General features: G+C 46.4%; 2 non-coding genes across 2 annotated transcripts; both read right to left on the bottom strand.

Moving 5' to 3' along the window:
• Positions 1 to 13,343: 13,343 nt before the first annotated feature.
• On the bottom strand, positions 13,344 to 13,416 carry trnak-uuu (transfer RNA lysine (anticodon UUU)). The gene has a single exon. It is a non-coding gene; the product is annotated as a tRNA-Lys (tRNA).
• Positions 13,417 to 15,016: 1,600 nt separating this feature from the next.
• Positions 15,017 to 15,089, bottom strand: trnak-uuu (transfer RNA lysine (anticodon UUU)). Its single transcript has one exon. It is a non-coding gene; the product is annotated as a tRNA-Lys (tRNA).
• Between the last annotated feature and the right edge of the window lie 4,011 nt (positions 15,090 to 19,100).

Here is a 19,100-nt window from a genome sequence, read left to right as displayed (position 1 = left end):
CTCTCCAGCCTTTTCCATGCCGCTCCCTCACCCTCCATCATCCATCTACGTATCATTGCCACATTGGCGGCCCAATAATAATCTCCCAAGTTCGGTAGTGCCAGTCCTCCTCTGTCCCTACTGCGCTGCAGGAACCCCCTCCTTACTCTCGGAACTTTCCCTGCCCACACAAAGCTCGTAATGCTCCTATCTATTTTATTAAAAAAGGTCCTGGTGATTAAAATAGGGAGACATTGAAATACAAATAAGAACCTCGGGAGGACCATCATCTTAATTGCCTGCACCCTACCCGCCAGCGATAAAGGCTGCATGTCCCACCTCTTAAAGTCCTCCTCCATTTGTTCTACCAGCCGTGTCAGATTAAGTCTGTGCAAGGTTCCCCAGCTCCTAGCGATCTGAATCCCCAAGTATCGGAAGTTTCTTTCCACTTTCCTTTGCGGCAAGCCTTCTATCTCTCTACTCTGGTCCCCTGGATTTATCACATATAATTCACTCTTCCCCATGTTTAACCTATACCCCGAAAATTCCCCGAACCTCCTCAAGATTCGCATAACCTCTATCATCCCCCCCACTGGGTCCAACACGTTTAGCAATAGGTCATCCGCGTATAACGAGACTCGGTGTTCTTCTCCCCCTCTAGTCACCCCTCTCCATTTCCTGGAGTCTCTCAGCGCCATGGCCAGAGGTTCAATTGCCAGCGCAAACAACAATGGAGACAGCGGGCATCCCTGTCTTGTTCCCCTATATAATCGGAAATACTCCGATCTATGTCGACCTGTAACTACGCTTGCCGTTGGTGCCCCATAAAGTAGTCTAACCCAGCGAATAAATCCGTTCCCAAACCCAAACCTCCTTAACACTTCCCATAAATACTCCCACTCCACCCTATCAAATGCCTTCTCTGCGTCCATTGCCGCCACTATCTCTGCCTCCCCCTCCACTGAGGGCATCATTATCACCCCTAATAGCCGTCGCACGTTAACATTCAATTGTCTCCCTTTTACGAACCCTGTCTGGTCTTCGTGCACCACCCCTGGGACACAGTCCTCTATCCTCGATGCCAGCACCTTTGCTAGCAGTTTGGCGTTCACGTTCAATAGTGAAATAGGTCTATAGGACCCACACTGCATCGGATCTTTGTCCCTCTTCAAAATTAGCGTCGCCTCCGACATTGTCGGGGGTAGTGTCCCCCCTTCCCTGGCCTCATTGAACGTCCTCGCCAACAACGGGGCCAACAAGTCCACATATTTTCTGTAGAATTCCACCGGGAACCCGTCCAGCCCCGGGGCCTTCCCTGCTTACATGCTTCTCAGTCCCTTAATAACCTCGTCCACCTCAATCGGTGCCCCCAGGCCTACCACCTCCCGCTCCTCCACTTTCGGGAACCTCAACTGGTCCAGGAACTGCCGCATCCCCTCCTCTCCCTCAGGGGGCTGAGACCTATACAGTTCTTCATAAAAGGTCTTAAACACCTCATTTATCTTTCCTGCCCTTCGCACAGTGTCTCCCCTTTCATCCCTAATTCCTCCTATCTCCCTCGCTGCTGCCCTCTTTCGCAGTTGGTGCGCCAACAGGCGACTAGCCTTTTCCCCATATTCATACCTCCTCCCCTGTGCCTTCCTCCACAGTACCTCCACCTTTCTGGTGGTCAGAAGGTCAAACTCGGTCTGGAGTCGTCTCCTCTCCCTGTACAGCTCCTCCTCCGGGGTCTCTGCAAATTCCCTGTCCACCCTTAAAATCTCCCCCAGTAATCTATCCCTTTCCTTGGCCTCTGTTTTCCTTTTGTGGGCCCCAATAGAAATCAGCTCTCCTCTGACCACCGCTTTTAGTGCTTCCCAGACCACTCCCACAGGGACCTCGCCGTCGTCATTGACCTCCAGGTATCTCTCGATACACCCCCTCACTCTTGCACACACTCCCTCATCCGCCATCAGTCCCACATCTAATCGCCAGAGTGTTCTCTGCTCCCTGTCCTCTCCTACTTCCAGGTCCACCCAATGTGGGGCATGATCCGAAACCGCTATGGCTGAGTATTCAGCTTCTTCCACCCTAGAGATCAACGACCTTCCTAAAACTAAAAAAATCTATCCGGGAGTACACTTTATGGACGTGGGAGAAGAAGGAATACTCCCTAGCCCTGGGTCTAAGAAATCGCCATGGATCCACTCCCCCCATTTGGTCCATAAACCCCTTAAGTACCTTGGCCGCTGCCGGCCTTCTTCCAGTCCTTGAGCTGGATCTATCTAGCCCCGGGTCCAGCACCGTATTAAAGTCCCCTCCTAAAATCAAATTTCCTGCCTCCAGGTCCGGAATACGCCCCAGCATCCATCTCATGAACCCCGCATCGTCCCAATTTGGGGCATACACATTAACCAACACGACCTCCATTCCCTCCAGCCTACCACTCACCATTACATATCTACCTCCACTATCTGCTACGATGTTCTTTGCTTCAAATGCTACCCGTTTCCCCACCAAAATGGCCACCTCTCTGTTCTTTGCGTCCAGTCCTGAGTGGAACGCCTGTCCCACCCATCCTTTCCTTAGCCTAACTTGGTCTGCCACCTTTAGGTGCGTCTCTTGGAGCATAGCCACGTCTGCCCTCAGTCCTTTCAAATGCGTGAGCGCTCGGGCCCTTTTTATCGGTCCATTCAGGCCTCTCACGTTCCACGTGATCAGCCTCACTGGGGGGCTACCTGCCCCCCTCCTGTGTCGACTAGCCATTAACTTCTCTAGGCCAGTCCCATATCCCGCCTCCGCGCTCCCGCTTGCTCCCCCAGCGTCGCATTCCGCCCCCGACCACCCTCTCTTTAGCCATTTCCTTTTGGATTTCCGCAGCAGCAACCCAGTTGTCCCCTTCCCCCCTCCCCCCCCCCCCGTCCCCCCAACCCCCGCCCCGCTAGATCCCTATCTAGCTTGATTGCTCCCCCCATATCACTTCCGTAAGTCAGCTGACTTCAACAGACTCCGGCTACTCCTGCTCGCTCCCCAACCCCCCCCGGTGTGAGGGAACTCCCATCCGCCTTGCGCCTGTTTTCCCGACTTATTCTTTCTGGCGCGGGAACATCCCTTTACCTGACCCGCCTCTTATGGCGCAGCTCCCTTTCCCCTCCCCCTCTCCTTCCCCATTCTCCGACTATGTCCCGCCTCTCCCCCCTCACCGGCGCCCACATTTCCCCAGTGTCCCCCCCCTTCCCTGTTTACTTCTCGATTAACTTTCACCATGTCGATTTCGGCGGCGTGAGAGCAGCTGGTTAGTCAGTTTCAGCGGGAGCATTGCGGAAGGAGGTTGCTGGGAGGTAAGTCAACCTTTAAAAGCACTTCTCTTTGCAGGGGCAGGCCAGTCGATTTCGGTGGGAGTGGAGCTGGCTGGTTACTCAATTTCAGCAGGAGCTGAGAATTTTTCTTTTTTTTTTAAATTAGTTTTTTAGGCGGGATCAGGAAGTCGACCCGCGGACGTCTGGGAAGACCCTCACCAATAAATTCTGGTGGAGAGGAAACCTGAGACACTACACCTGTAGTGTCTCCCACCCGCCCTCCTCCTCTAACCTAATAATAAAACCCATTGGTCTGAGGTAAGTACCATATTTTTATTATATTATTATTATTTTTTATAAAAATTTAATTTAGTTGTTAGCCAGATCTTGGTAGAAAGTTAGAGGAATGGCAGGGAAGGGAGTGCAATGTTCCTCCTGCAGGATGTTTGAGGTGAGGGATACAGTTAGTGTCCCTGCTGATTTTACCTGCAGGAAGTGCTGCCATCTCCAGCTCCTCCAAGACCGAGTTAGGGAACTGGAGCTGGAGTTGGAAGAACTTCGGATCATTCGGGAGGCAGAAGGGGTCATAGATAGCAGCTTCAGGGAATTAGTTACACCAAAGATTGGAGATAGGTGGGTAACTGTAAGAGGGACTGGGAAAACACAGTCAGTGCAGGGATCCCCTGCGGTCGTTCCCCTGAGAAACAAGTATACCGCCTTGGATACTTGTGGGGGGGATGACTTACCAGGGGTAAGCCATGGGGTACGGGCCTCTGGCACGGAGTCTGTCCCTGTTGCTCAGAAGGGAAGGGGGGAGAGGAGCAGAGCATTAGTAATTGGGGACTCTATAGTCAGGGGCACAGATAGGAGATTTTGTGGGAGCGTGAGAGACTCACGTTTGGTATGTTGCCTCCCAGGTGCAAGGGTACGTGATGTCTCGGATCGTGTTTTCCGGGTCCTTAGGGGGGAGGGGGAGCAGCCCCAAGTCGTGGTCCACATTGGCACCAACGACATAGGTAGGAAAGGGGACAAGGATGTCAGGCAGGCTTTCAGGGAGCTAGGATGGAAGCTCAGAACTAGAACAAACAGAGTTGTTATCTCTGGGTTGTTGCCCGTGCCACGTGATAGTGAGATGAGGAATAGGGAGAGAGAGCATTTAAACACGTGGCTACAGGGATGGTGCAGGCGGGAGGGTTTCAGATTTTTGGATAACTGGGGCTCTTTCTGGGGAAGGTGGGACCTCTACAGACAGGATGGTCTACATCTGAACCTGAGGGGCACAAATATCCTGGGGGGGAGATTTGTTAGTGCTCTTTGGGGGGGTTTAAACTAATGCAGCAGGGGCATGGGAACCTGGATTGTAGTTTTAGGGTAAGGGAGAATGAGAGTATAGAGGTCAGGAGCACAGATTTGACGTCGCAGGAGGGGGCCAGCGTTCAGGTAGGTGGTTTGAAGTGTGTCTACTTCAATGCCAGGAGTATACGAAACAAGGTAGGGGAACTGGCAGCGTGGGTTGGTACCTGGGACTTCGCTGTTGTGGCCATTTCGGAGACATGGATAGAGCAGGGACAGGAATGGATGTTGCAGGTTCCGGGGTTTAGGTGTTTTAGTAAGCTCAGAGAAGGAGGCAAAAGAGGGGGAGGTGTGGCGCTGCTAGTCAAGAGCAGTATTACGGTGGCGGAGAGGATGCTAGATGGGGACTCTTCTTCCGAGGTAGTATTGGCTGAAGTTAGAAACAGGAAAGGAGAGGTCACCCTGTTGGGAGTTTTTTATAGGCCTCCTAATAGTTCTAGGGATGTAGAGGAAAGGATGGCGAAGATGATTCTGGATATGAGCGAAAGTAACAGGGTAGTTATTATGGGAGACTTTAACTTTCCAAATATTGACTGGAAAAGATATAGTTCGAGTACAATAGATGGGTCGTTTTTTGTACAGTGTGTGCAGGAGGGTTTCCTGAAACAATATGTTGACAGGCCAACAAGAGGCGAGGCCACGTTGGATTTGGTTTTGGGTAATGAACCAGGCCAGGTGTTGGATTTGGAGGTAGGAGAGCACTTTGGGGACAGTGACCACAATTCGGTGAAGTTTACGTTAATGATGGAAAGGGATAAGTATACACCGCAGGGCAAGAGTTATAGCTGGGGGAAGGGCAATTATGATGCCATTAGACGTGACTTGGGGGGGATAAGGTGGAGAAGTAGGCTGCAAGTGTTGGGCACACTGGATAAGTGGGGCTTGTTCAAGGATCAGCTACTGCGTGTTCTTGATAAGTATGTACCGGTCAGACAGGGAGGAAGGCGTCGAGCGAGGAAACCGTGGTTTACCAAGGAAGTGGAATCTCTTGTTAAGAGGAAGAAGAAGGCCTATGTGAAGATGAAGTGTGAAGTTTCGGTTGGGGCGATGGATAGTCACAAGGTAGCGAGGAAGGATCTAAAGAGAGAGCTAAGACGAGCAAGGAGGGGACATGAGAATTATTTGGCAGGAAGGATCAAGGAAAACCCAAAATCTTTCTATAGGTATGTCAGGAATAAGCGAATGACTAGGGAAAGAGTAGGACCAGTCAAGGACAGGGATGGGAAAATGTGTGTGGAGTCTGAAGAGATAGGCGAGATACTAAATGAATATTTTTCGTCAGTATTCACTCAGGAAAAAGATAATGTTGTGGAGGAGAATGCTGAGCCCCAGGCTAATAGAATAGATGGCATTGAGGTACGTAGGGAAGAGGTGTTGGCAATTCTGGACAGGCTGAAAATAGATAAGTCCCCGGGACCTGATGGGATTTATCCTAGGATTCTATGGGAGGCCAGGGAAGAGATTGCTGGACCTTTGGCTTTGATTTTTATGTCATCATTGGCTACAGGAATAGTGCCAGAGGACTGGAGGACAGCAAATGTGGTCCCTTTGTTCAAAAAGGGGAGCAGAGACAACCCCGGCAACTATAGACCGGTGAGCCTCACGTCTGTAGTGGGTAAAGTCTTGGAGGGGATTATAAGGGACAAGATTTATAATCATCTAGATAGGAATAATATGATCAGGGATAGTCAGCATGGCTTTGTGAAGGGTAGGTCATGCCTCACAAACCTTATTGAGTTCTTTGAGAAGGTGACTGAACAGGTAGATGAGGGTAGAGCAGTTGATGTGGTGTATATGGATTTCAGCAAAGCGTTTGACAAGGTTCCCCACGGTAGGCTATTGGAAAAAATACGGAGGCTAGGGATTGAGGGTGATTTAGAGATGTGGATCAGAAATTGGCTAGCTGAAAGAAGACAGAGGGTGGTGGTTGATGGGAAATGTTCAGAATGGAGTACAGTCACAAGTGGAGTACCACAAGGATCTGTTCTGGGGCCGTTGCTGTTTGTCATTTTTATCAATGACCTAGAGGAAGGCGCAGAAGGGTGGGTGAGTAAATTTGCAGACGATACTAAAGTCGGTGGTGTTGTCGATAGTGTAGAAGGATGTAGCAGGTTACAGAGGGATATAGATAAGCTGCAGAGCTGGGCTGAGAGGTGGCAAATGGAGTTTAATGTAGAGAAGTGTGAGGTGATTCACTTTGGAAGGAATAACAGGAATGCGGAATATTTGGCTAATGGTAAAGTTCTTGAAAGTGTGGCTGAGCAGAGGGATCTAGGTGTCCATGTACATAGATCCCTGAAAGTTGCTACCCAGGTTGATAGGGTTGTGAAGAAGGCCTATGGAGTGTTGGCCTTTATTGGTAGAGGGATTGAGTTCCGGAGTCGGGAGGTCATGTTGCAGCTGTACAGAACTCTGGTCCGGCCGCATTTGGAGTATTGCGTACAGTTCTGGTCACCGCATTATAGGAAGGACGTGGAGGCTTTGGAGCGGGTGCAGAGGAGATTTACCAGGATGTTGCCTGGTATGGAGGGAAAATCCTATGAGGAAAGGCTGACGGACTTGAGGTTGTTTTCGTTGGAGAGAAGAAGGTTAAGAGGAGACTTAATAGAGGCATACAAAATGATCAGGGGGTTGGATAGGGTGGACAGTGAGAGCCTTCTCCCGCGGATGGATATGGCTGGCACGAGGGGACATAACTTTAAACTGTGGGGTAATAGATATAGGACAGAGGTCAGAGGTAGGTTCTTTACGCAAAGAGTAGTGAGGCCGTGGAATGCCCTACCTGCTACAGTAGTGAACTCGCCAACATTGAGGGCATTTAAAAGTTTATTGGATAAACATATGGATGATAATGGCATAGTGTAGGTTGGATGGCTTTTGTTTCGGTGCAACATCGTGGGCCGAAGGGCCTGTACTGCGCTGTATTGTTCTATGTTCTATGTTCTATTCCATTAACAAAAACAATAATAACAACAATAACAGTTCCCTGCAGCATCAGTCCCTCAGTTCCGGTCCAGTTTCTCTTCATTGATGAAGGACCATGCTTCCTCCGCCGTCTCGAAATAATAGTGTCTCTCCTGATGCGTGACCCATAGTCTTGCCGGCTGCAGCATCCCAAACTTCACCTTCCTTTTGTGCAAAACCTCTTTGGCTCGGTTGAAGCTCACCCTTCTTCTCGCCACCTCCGCACTCCAATCCTGGTAGATCCTTACCACCGCATTCTCCCATCTGCTACTCCGCACCTTTTTAGCCCATCTCAGGACCTCTTCTCTGTCCTTAAGGCGGTAGAATCGCACGATTATCGCCCTCAGTGGCTCTCCCGCTTTTGGTCTTCTCGCCGGGATCCGATTTGCCCACTCCACCTCCATGGGGCCCGCAGGGGCCTCAGCACCCATCAGTGAGCTCAGCATCTTACTTGCGTACGCTCCACAGTCCACTCCTTCCACACCCTCCGGGAGACCTAGTATCCTGAGGTTCTTCCTTCGCGCTCCATTTTCAAGGGCCTCAATCCTGTCAGCACACTTTTTATGAAGTGCCTCGTGCGTCTGAGTCTTGACCGCCAGGCCCAGGACCCCGTCCTCAATACCTGACACCTTCTGCTCTACCACGCGAAGTTCAGTCTCCTGGGTCTTTAAAGTCTCCTTCAGCCCCTCAATTGCCTGGAACATCGGGGTCATTACCTCCTTCTTCAGCAGGTCCACGCACCGTCTCACCACCTCGTCCTGCTCAGGCCCCCCCCCATGTCACCTGTGGTTTCTCTGCCGCCATTTTGTTCCACTCCCTCTGACCTTCTGGCTGCAGATTCTTCGGGCTGCAGCCGCCGCCGCCGGTTTTTCCCTCCGTCGTTCGGGGGGGGCTCCCTTCCCTCGCGCCTCGCACCGGGTTTTTCGGCCGTTGGGGCTCTTAAAAGAGCCCGAAGTTCCGTCGGAGCTGGAGCCGCCGAAACGTGCGGCTAGCTCATCCCTGCCGCAACCGGAAGTCGGCTCAGTACTGGTTTAAGTTGGTGCTGTGGCTTAGCTTGTTAAAGCGCCTGTCTAAGTAAACAGGAGATTCTAAGTTCAAATCTCAGCAGTGCCTTTATACCTTTAGGTCAAAACAAGTAACCTGTTATGAAAAGCTCCCAATTTAATGGTGAATGCAGAATTTATTGGCAAAATCTCCATGGCACTAACCTTGAAGGTGCCCTCCCTACTCTTAGACTAGGGAAAGAGTAGGACCAGTCAAGGACAGGGATGGGAAGTTGTGTGTGGAGTCTGAAGAGATAGGCGAGATACTAAATGAATATTTTTCGTCAGTATTCACTCAGGAAAAAGATAATGTTGTGGAGGAAAATGCTGAGACCCAGGCTAATAGAATAGATGGCATTGAGGTACGTAGGAAAGAGGTATTGGCAATTCTGGACAGGCTGAAAATAGATAAGTCCCCGGGTCCTGATGGGATTTATCCTAGGATTCTCTGGGAGGCCAGGGAAGAGATTGCTGGACCTTTGGCTTTGATTTTTATGTCATTATTGGCTACAGGAATAGTGCCAGAGGACTGGAGGATAGCAAATGTGGTCCCTTTGTTCAAAAAGGGGAGCAGAGACAACCCCGGCAACTATAGACCAGTGAGCCTCACGTCTGTAGTGGGTAAAGTCTTGGAGGGGATTATAAGAGACAAGATTTATAATCATCTAGATAGGAATAATATGATCAGGGATAGTCAGCATGGCTTTGTGAAGGGTAGGTCATGCCTCACAAACCTTATCGAGTTCTTTGAGAAGGTGACTGAACAGGTAGACGAGGGTAGAGCAGTTGATGTGGTGTATATGGATTTCAGCAAAGCGTTTGATAATGTTCCCCACGGTAGGCTATTGCAGAAAATACGGAGGCTGGGGATTGAGGGTGATTTAGAGATGTAGATCAGAAATTGGCTAGCTGAAAGAAGACAGAGGGTGGTGGTTGATGGGAAATGTTCAGAATAGAGTTCAGTTACAAGTGGAGTACCACAAGGATCTGTTCTGGGGCCGTTGCTGTTTGTCATTTTTAACAATGACCTAGAGGAAGGCGCAGAAGGGTGGGTGAGTAAATTTGCAGACGATACTAAAGTCGGTGGTGTTGTCGATAGTGTGGAAGGATGTAGCAGGTTACAGAGGGATATAAATAAGCTGCAGAGCTGGGCTGAGAGGTGGCAAATGGAGTTTAATGTAGAGAAGTATGAGGTGATTCACTTTGGAAGGAATAACAGGAATGCGGAATATTTGGCTAATGGTAAAGTTCTTGGAAGTGTGGATGAGCAGAGGGATCTAGGTGTCCATGTACATAGATCCCTGAAAGTTGCCACCCAGGTTGATAGGGTTGTGAAGAAGGCCTATGGAGTGTTGGCCTTTATTGGTAGAGGGATTGAGTTCCGGAGTCAGGAGGTCATGTTGCAGCTGTACAGAACTCTGGTACGGCCGCATTTGGAGTATTGCGTACAGTTCTGGTCACCGCATTATAGGAAGGACGTGGAGGCTTTGGAGCGGGTGCAGAGGAGATTTACCAGGATGTTGCCTGGTATGGAGGGAAAATCTTATGAGGAAAGGCTGATGGACTTGAGGTTGTTTTCGTTGGAGAGAAGAAGGTTAAGAGGAGACTTAATAGAGGCATACAAAATGATCAGGGGGTTAGATAGGGTGGACAGTGAGAGCCTTCTCCCGCGGATGGAAATGGCTGGCACGAGGGGACATAGCTTTAAACTGAGGGGCAATAGATATAGGACAGAGGTCAGAGGTAGGTTCTTTACGCAAAGAGTAGTGAGGCCGTGGAATGCCCTACCTGCTACAGTAGTGAACTCGCCAACATTGAGGGCATGTAAAAGTTTATTGGATAAACATATGGATGATAATGGCATAGTGTAGGTTAGATGGCTTTTGTTTAGGTGCAACATCGTGGGCCGAAGGGCCTGTACTGCGCTGTATCGTTCTATGTTCTATGTTCTATGTAATCATTCAATCTTTGCTCACAGACATCGCTGACAAACATTCAAAATGTTCCTACTGGATTTCCTGAGGTCAATCCTGTCGTGCATACAAAGGAAAATACTGCACATGTTGTGAATCTGCATGAGAAACTAAAAATGATTGGATTAAAGCTCATAAAATTTGAGGATGTCTGCGGAGCCAGACACAAAGATAATGTTTCAAATCCATGTGATCCTTATTCCGAGCTGAAGCGAGGTTACATGCAATGGAGTAGATGAGGAAAATGGAAGTTGCGTGAAAAGTGGGAGATATGGAAGTTTGACAGAAATCAAGGGAAAGCAATCTTGAAGGTCAGTACCACAGAAATTTTGTCAACGTTTTCTGTGTTCACCATTAAATGAGGAGCATTCTTCACAGGCTACATGCTTAAACCTGAATGTATAAAGGTATTATTGAGATTTGAACTCAGGATCGCCTGTTTATAAGACAGGCACTTTAACCATTTAAGCCACAGCACCAATCTGCAAGACAACTTTGCAAATGTAGAACAGATTTCAATTGTTTTGATTAAACATCAGTACTGTTGATTTCTCCTGTTGACTTTGAGAGTGCAAATTAAAATATTCATCGGCAATGGGGTTTTGAAAGTGTAAAAATTGCAGTTATTTCTGAAAGTTATTAATTTAAAAGCAGTTCTGCAGGAAAGAAGTATACAAACAGGAAATATTTTGCAAATTGGGAAGTTATTAAACATGGCCAGAAAACTACAGTGGTATAATGCAGGACAAGTCCAGGAGAGAGTTTAAACATCAACTGAAAATCTAGCAAAAATTATTGAAAACTCTAGACAGCTGATGCAATTTGGCAAACACGACGTTGTCACGGTTCTTCCACTTTCCATAAAGCATCCTGCATTCTTTATTTTTATATCCTACAGTTCATTGGGAAGCAAACGCCTTGAGCCAAAATCCAAACCCTGACAGTGACTTGAACCCTGCACCTCAGCTTAAAAGTCTGATGCTCTACCGACTGAGCTACCAGGGACCACTTCAAACATGTTCTCATATCTCACGTCAAAGTCTCATATTGTATCTTTTGAATTTGCTTCACTGGTCATTCAGCCTCTCCAGCTCATTTCCCTCGCAAGCAGACCGGCAGCCTCCCTTCGGCTTTCTTTCTCAAATTCTTCAACATGGACTCGCATTTTACCAATGACCTGTGATGTGACAACTGTTGTTACCCAGGGACATGCACTGGGACTTCAAGACATTGAAGATTATGTTTAGTTCACTGAGATATCAGTGGGAAGCTGCAGAGATACAGATTGTATTTTGAGAGAGGGAATAAAGGGTGTCATCTGTTGTTTGGTGTGGCAGAGTGTGAACGCAAGTAAGCTCATCTAGTAAAGTAGCAAATTATGCAAATCGCAAAGTTTCAGGGTGTAAATAGATCTGTCAATGCCACATCTTCATGGGAAACGCCCCATCCTTTATCCCGCCCAAATCGTTCTTGCTGACATGCAGTAACATATATCGTCCAATAAAAAGGCAAATTACTGCGGTTGTGAAATCTGGAAAAAAACAGGAAATGATGGAAAATCTCAGTGGGTCTGGCAGCATCTGTGAAGAGAGAACCGAGCTAACGTTTCGAGGCTGGGTCACTCTTCATCAGAGTAAATCATTTAATCATTCAATCTTTACTCACAGACATCGCTGACAGACATTCAAAATGTTCCTACTGGATTTCATGAGGTCAATCCTGTCGTGCATTCAAAGGAAAATACGGCACATGTTGTGAATCTGCATGAGAAACTAAAAATGATTGGATTAAAGCTCATAAAATTTGAGGATGTGTGTGGAGCCAAACACAAAGTTAATGTTTCAAATCCGTGTGATCCTTATTCAGAGCTGAAGCGAGGTTACATGCAATGGAGTAGATGAGGAAAATGGAAGTTGCGTGAAAAATGGGAGATATGGAAGTTTGACGTAAAACAGGGGAAAGCAATCTTGAAGGTCAGTACCACAGAAATGTTGTCAACATTGTCTGTGTTCACCATTAAATGAGGAGCATTCTTCACAGGCTACATGCTTTGACCTGAATGTATAAAGGTAAATGGAAATTGCGTGAAAAATGGAAGTTTGAAATTAGTCATGGGAAAGCAATCTTGAAGGTCAGTACTACAGAAATGTTGTCAAGATTATTTATGTTCACCAGTAAACGAGGGGCGTTTTTCACAGGCAACATGCTTTGACCTGAATGTATGAAGGTACTGCTGAGATTTGAACTCAGGATCGCTCGTTTATAAGACAGGCACTTAAACCATCTAAGCCACAGCACCAATCTGCAAGTCAGCTTTGCAAGTGTAGAACAGATTTCAATTGTTTTGATTAAACATCAGTATTGTTGATTTCTCCTGCTGACTTTGAGAGTGCAAACTAAAATATTCATCGGCACTGGGCTTTTGAAACTGTAAAGATAGCAGTTATTTCTGAAAGTTATTAATTTAAAAGCAGTTCTGCAGGAAAGAAGTATACAAACAGGAAATATTTTGCGAATTGTTAAGTGATTAAACATGGCCAGAAAACTATAGTGGTATAATGCTGGATAAGACCAGGAGAGAGATTTTACATTCACTGAAAATCTAGCAAAAATTCTTCAAAATTCTGGACGGCTGTTGCAATTTGGCCAACACGACGTTGTCACGGTTCTTCCACTTTCCACAAAGCATCCTGCATTCTTTATTTTTATTTCCAACCGTTCATTGGGAAGCAAACGCCTTGAACCAAAACCAAAGCCCTGACAGGGACTTAAACCCTGAACCTTCAGATTAAAAGTCTGATGCTCTACCGACTGAGCTACCAGGGCCCATTTCAACAGTTCTCTCATAGCTCACGTCAAAGTCTCATATTGTATCTTTTGAATTTCCGTCACTTGTAATTCAGCCTCTCCAGCTCATTTCCCTCGCAAGCAGACCGGCAGCCTCCCTTCGGCTTTCTTTCTCAAATTCTTCAACTTGGACTCGCATTTTACCAATGACCTGTGATGTGACAACTGTTGTTACCCAGGGACATGCACTGGGACTTCAAGACATTGAAGATTACGTTTAGTTCGCCGAGATACCAGTCGGAAGCTGCAAAGATACAGATTGTATTTTGAGAGAGGGAATAAAGCGTGTCATCTGTTGTTTGTTGTGGCAGAGTGTGAACGCAAGTAAGTTCATCTAGTAAAGTAGCAAATTATGTAAATCGCAAAGTTTCAGGGTGTAAATAGATCTGTCAATGCCACATCTTCATGGAAAACGCCCCATCCTTTATCCCGCCCAAATCGTTCTTGCTGACATGCAGCAACATATATCGTCCAATAAAAAGGCAAATTACTGCAGATGTGAAATCTGAAAAAAAACAGGAAATGATGGAAAATCTCAGTGGGTCTGGCAGCATCTGTGAAGAGAGAACCGAGCTAACGTTTCGAGGCTGGGTCACTCTTCATCAGAGTAAATCATTTAATCATTCAATCTTTGCTCACAGACATCGCTGACAGACATTCAAAATGTTCCTACTGGATTTCCTGAGGTCAATCCTGTCGTGCATTCAAAGGAAAATACTGCACATGTTGTGAATCTGCATGAGAAACAAAAAATGATTGGATTAAAGCTCATAAAATTTGAGGATGTCTGTGGAGGCAGACACAAAGTTAATGTTTCAAATCCGTGTGATCCTTATTCAGAGCTGAAGCGAGGTTACATGCAATGGAGTAGATGAGGTAAATGGAAGTTGCGTGAAAAATGGGAGATACGGAAGTTTGAATCAAGTTTGACATAAAACAGGGGAAAGCAATCTTGAAGGTCAGTACCACAGAAATGTTGTCAACATTTTTTGTGTTCACCATTAAATGAGGAGCATTCTTCACAGGCTACATGCTTCGACCTGAATGTATAAAGGTACTGCTCAGATTTGAACTCCGGATTTCCTGTTTACAAGACAGGTGCTTTAACCATCTAAGCCACAGCACCAATCTGCCTGAAAGCTTTGCAAGTGTAGAACAGATTTCAATTGTTTTGATTAAACATCAGTATTGTTGATTTATCCTGCTGACTTTGAGAGTGCAAACTAAAATATTCATCGGCACTGGGCTTTTGAAACTGTAAAAATTGCAGTTATTTCTGAAAGTTATTAATTTAAAAGCAGTTCTGCAGGAAAGAAGTATACAAACAGGGAATATTTTGTGAATTGGGAAGTGATTAAACTTGGCCAGAAAACTACAGTGGTATAATGCAGGACAAGGCCAGGAGAGTTTTTACATTCACTGAAAATCTAGCAAAAATTCTTGAAAATTCAGGACGGCTCTTGCAATTTGACAAACACGACGTTGTCACGGTTCTTCCACTTTTCAGAAAGCATCCTGCATTCTTTATTTTTTATTTCTGACCATTCATTGGGAAGCAAACACCTTGAGCCAAAATCAAAGCCCTGACAGGGACTTGAACCCTGGACCCTCAGATTAAAAATCTGATGCTCTACCGACTGAGCTACCAGGGCCCATTGCGACAATACTCTCATAGCTCATATCAAAGTCTCATATTGTATCTTTAAAATTTCCTTCACTGGTAATTCAGCCTCTCCAGCTCATTTCCCTCGCAAATGTTGAATCCCAAATTTCTTTATCCGTCAGTCTGGCCTCAATAAAAGTCGAGATGGATTTGCAGGTATAACATTAGTTATTTTATTCAGCTTGCAAGCTACCGAGTCCACAGTGATACAGATAACATGTTGCTCTCTGCAGCCCCGGGAACTAAGTGAATGTCCCAGACAAAGAGATCAGTACTGATACATTCAAATGGCATCAAGTTTCACATACTCGACACCCATAGGTCATCCTATGTCCCTCCTGACTTGTTTGATCTATTCTGATTGGCTCACTTCCAATCCCTTTCTCCGGCCCCTATCAATGCAGCATCACTCTCATAGACACACCTCTTCCTGCTTTTTTCCATGCGGTCTAAAATCCTTTGTCTCTACTTGCCAGAATCAAAGTGGCTTATTTCTACATTACATTAACTAATATCTCTAAAGTAACTATTTTATATCACATTCGTCATTCCCTCCTTTTATCATTCCATGATAACCGAACTATCCAATCCATAGCTACGGTTCCTCATCTAAAAAGACCTGTCGCTGCATTTCCAATTCCTGTCTTAGCCCCCCTTCATCTGCTTCACCCTCATGGATTTTAACAGTTAAATTTCTTGGGGCGGTGATCTGATCCAGTGCACCCCGCATTCTACCCATCACACATTTAAGGATGGCCAGGCCCACAAAGATGCAGCGGATAGCTACCACTCGATACATGGCCATATTTATCAACCAGTCCTTCCAACCTCCAAATCCCCAGTTACCCCAAGAGCCAGGATCCTGCATCCCGTCCAAGTGATCCCGTATGCGATCCATAAATTTAGTGATGTTAGCGGTCAAGTCTTGAACTCCCACGATACACTTGCCCTGCACTATGGCGCATACCCCACCCTCACGGGCCAGAAGATAGTCAAGAGCATACCGGTTCTGCATTGCAAACAACCGTAGCTGAGACAACTCCTTTGTTATTGCCCCGAGGGCTCCCAAGGTTTCATTTCCCAAGATGGTAAGGCCGCAAATAAAATAATTCCGATCACTGACAGCCAAGGAACCCCCCACACCTCCCAGTGTCAATACGCCCAGAATGCCCCACCCGGCTGAGTGGCCCCGGCTGGGTGCAAGAACCTGAGGTTTTTTCCAGTTCTCGCAAAATTCAGCAGAGACTGCCCGGCGTGCTAACTGATTATGCAAGTTCCACGCCGAAGGGCAGGGGACTGTGGTAGGGACTAGAGTCCCTATAGCAATTCGGCGGGGAAATGGGGGTGACAAAACATTGGTCGCTGTACCATTAAATAAAAAGTAGTATCCTTGCTCCGTGTGCAGGCTAGCATCACAATCAGCATATCGGTTGCGTAAGGACCCTCCAGTAGCCCAGTTTATCCAACTTTGAAACGCCCATTCGGGCCGCCTAGCAATGCGGAAAGCCCTAGTCCCAACAGTGATATGAGAGACATTCGCCCAGCCACAAAGGAGCTGGAGGCCGGCGTTCAATGGAACGCAAGTGGTGTTGTAACAAACGCATTGGCCAGATGCCTGGGTGATATGGCACCTCCTGTCCGTACAGGTGGGAAACAGATATGTTATATTTGTGTCCACCTCTACCAGCAAACAGCCGTATCCTTCACTGCTGAAGCAATTCTCGTACGACCAGGAATCCCTATTGGGAGTGAAGTGGCTAGGTATGTACGCCCTCCACCGTCGCAGCCTATCGTACTGTGAATGGGAATTATCCCGAGGAAGGGGAAGGCAAATAGCCGGTGGTGCTGAATCCGGATCGTAAGGAAGAGTGACTTGCTCGGGCAGTGGTTCGGAATGCTGACAATGGACCACCGTTTGGGGAGTGCCCCAAAGCGGTGAAACAGAAAATAACCTCGACACCGCTGCGGGGTTTGGGTAGCAGACAACCCGTCCCTGGCCATACAAGCGGTGGTAAATCTGGTAGAAGAGATTCATACTTCCCGGGTTTTCCTCAGTTTGGCCTTTAATTAACTTAAGTGTATCTCCCGGTAACCTACGTTCTAGCTGTACTTCCCTTCTCATACGCCCTGTCCTCTCTCTAGTCCCTTTCACTTTCTCATAGCCTCTTCCTACGCTCTCCTGACGGCCTGATTTTACCTTTATTGCACCACTCTTAACACATCCAAAATCGAATTTACATGTATTCCAAAAACAAGGCAATGTCCACATAATGTTCCCTTCCCATCGCCGGGACCGGTGCAACTGCTTCATGACTCCTGCATTCTCCTTAACTTTGATGACCTTCCATGAGCCGATACCATGTCCTCGTATATGGGGGCAGCGAAGAACATCACCATTGCAGAGGTGATGTAACCTTGTAGATTGGTTGGGGCTACACAGATACATAATATTCCCCTTTTCCATGTCCATCGCCAATAACACGCCAAGCGAAGTGAGGCCAAATATCATACGGACGATGCGTAGCCACTCCATCATGCTCCACACCTGTAAAATAGCACTGGAGAAGGGAGGCAGTTTTGTATCCGACCTTTTACAGTAGTGGAGATGGACTCAATTTACAGTGATGTAGGTGGACCCAAGCACTTCGCCCCTCCACTTTAACTGCTGTGGGGGTGGTAAGGAGAACTTGGAAGGGCCCGTCCCATCGCGGCTCCGACCCCTTCCTAGTCCAATTTTTGACCATGACATAACTACCGGGCTGGACTGAAAGTGAGCTAGGTACTGGGGGCGATGGCTGGTGAGTCGCGTGGACCTGGCCATGGAGTTCCTTGAGCACTTGCGTGAGGGCTAGAACATAGGTGGTCATCTCTTCAGAAAAGATTAAAATACATCATTAATGCGATAGGATAGGTAAAAGCGCAAAGGATCATTGTAGTTTTAAACAATAAAATTGACACTTAAAATACAACAGGCATTTCAAAATAATTATTATAATTAATAGATTAATCAAATTTGACCCTACTGATTCAGTATTAATAAATTATACAATGTTAATAATACAGTCAAAATAATTATTATAATTAATGAATTAATCAAATTTGATCCTACTGATTCAGTATTAATAAATTATACAATATGTTAATAATAGTCAAATAGTTGATTGATCAGTAATGTTTCAATAATAGTATTTCAGCTCAAGTTCATCAATTACGGGTACCGTTGGGTTAGTTTGAATCATTCTGATAGTTGGTCCCCTGCGTTTAGCGAATAGGTTTTTTATGCACTTAGCACATTGGTATGTTATGTAAATGGTGAATACAGCTACACAGGAGAATGAGATTATTCTTATTGTGGACATTCCAGTGGGTCCAAGCCACCCACAAATTTTATCCCAGAGAGAGATAAATTGGGGTGGATCAAGTTTTTTGATTTCGTTTTGGATATGTAATGCCAAATCTTTAACTTCTTTCGAGTTATCGGGAATGAAAGTGCAACATTCTGCACCAATCAGGGCGCAGGTGCCACCTTTTTCAGCTAGCACATAGTCAAGTGCCATTCGATTTTGTAATACCACGGTTCGAATTGCTCGCATTTCGTCAGAAATTTTATCTAGGGCAGTGGCGGTGTAATCTGCTTCGTTTTGTATGATGGTTGTTATTTTATTCAATTTATTCTCCATCCTCATTTCCTGATAGAAAGGAATCATTCCATCAAAAATTGCATCTTTTAAGAAAATGGAACGTTTGTTCCTTCGAGCAACTGCTTCTGAAGCATGAGGAAGATTAATCACATGACGAATGGCCGGTACAATGTATCCTAAATAGCAAGATCCTGACCAGGATGTTGGGAGCCAGGGATATGCTTTATTACCACAAATAAAATAAGTTCCATTATAAGCAGAATATAAGTAAATATTTTCTAAGAACCATCGGTCTTCGAATGTTTTATTATTTTTGAGATTAGGTATGCCTGTTATCTTTGAGGACAGCAGAACTCTTT

Source organism: Scyliorhinus torazame, chromosome 4 (assembly GCF_047496885.1).
Source record: "Scyliorhinus torazame isolate Kashiwa2021f chromosome 4, sScyTor2.1, whole genome shotgun sequence".
Classification (NCBI taxonomy): Eukaryota; Metazoa; Chordata; class Chondrichthyes; order Carcharhiniformes; family Scyliorhinidae; genus Scyliorhinus; species Scyliorhinus torazame.
This window is presented reverse-complemented; position numbering and strand designations above follow the sequence as displayed.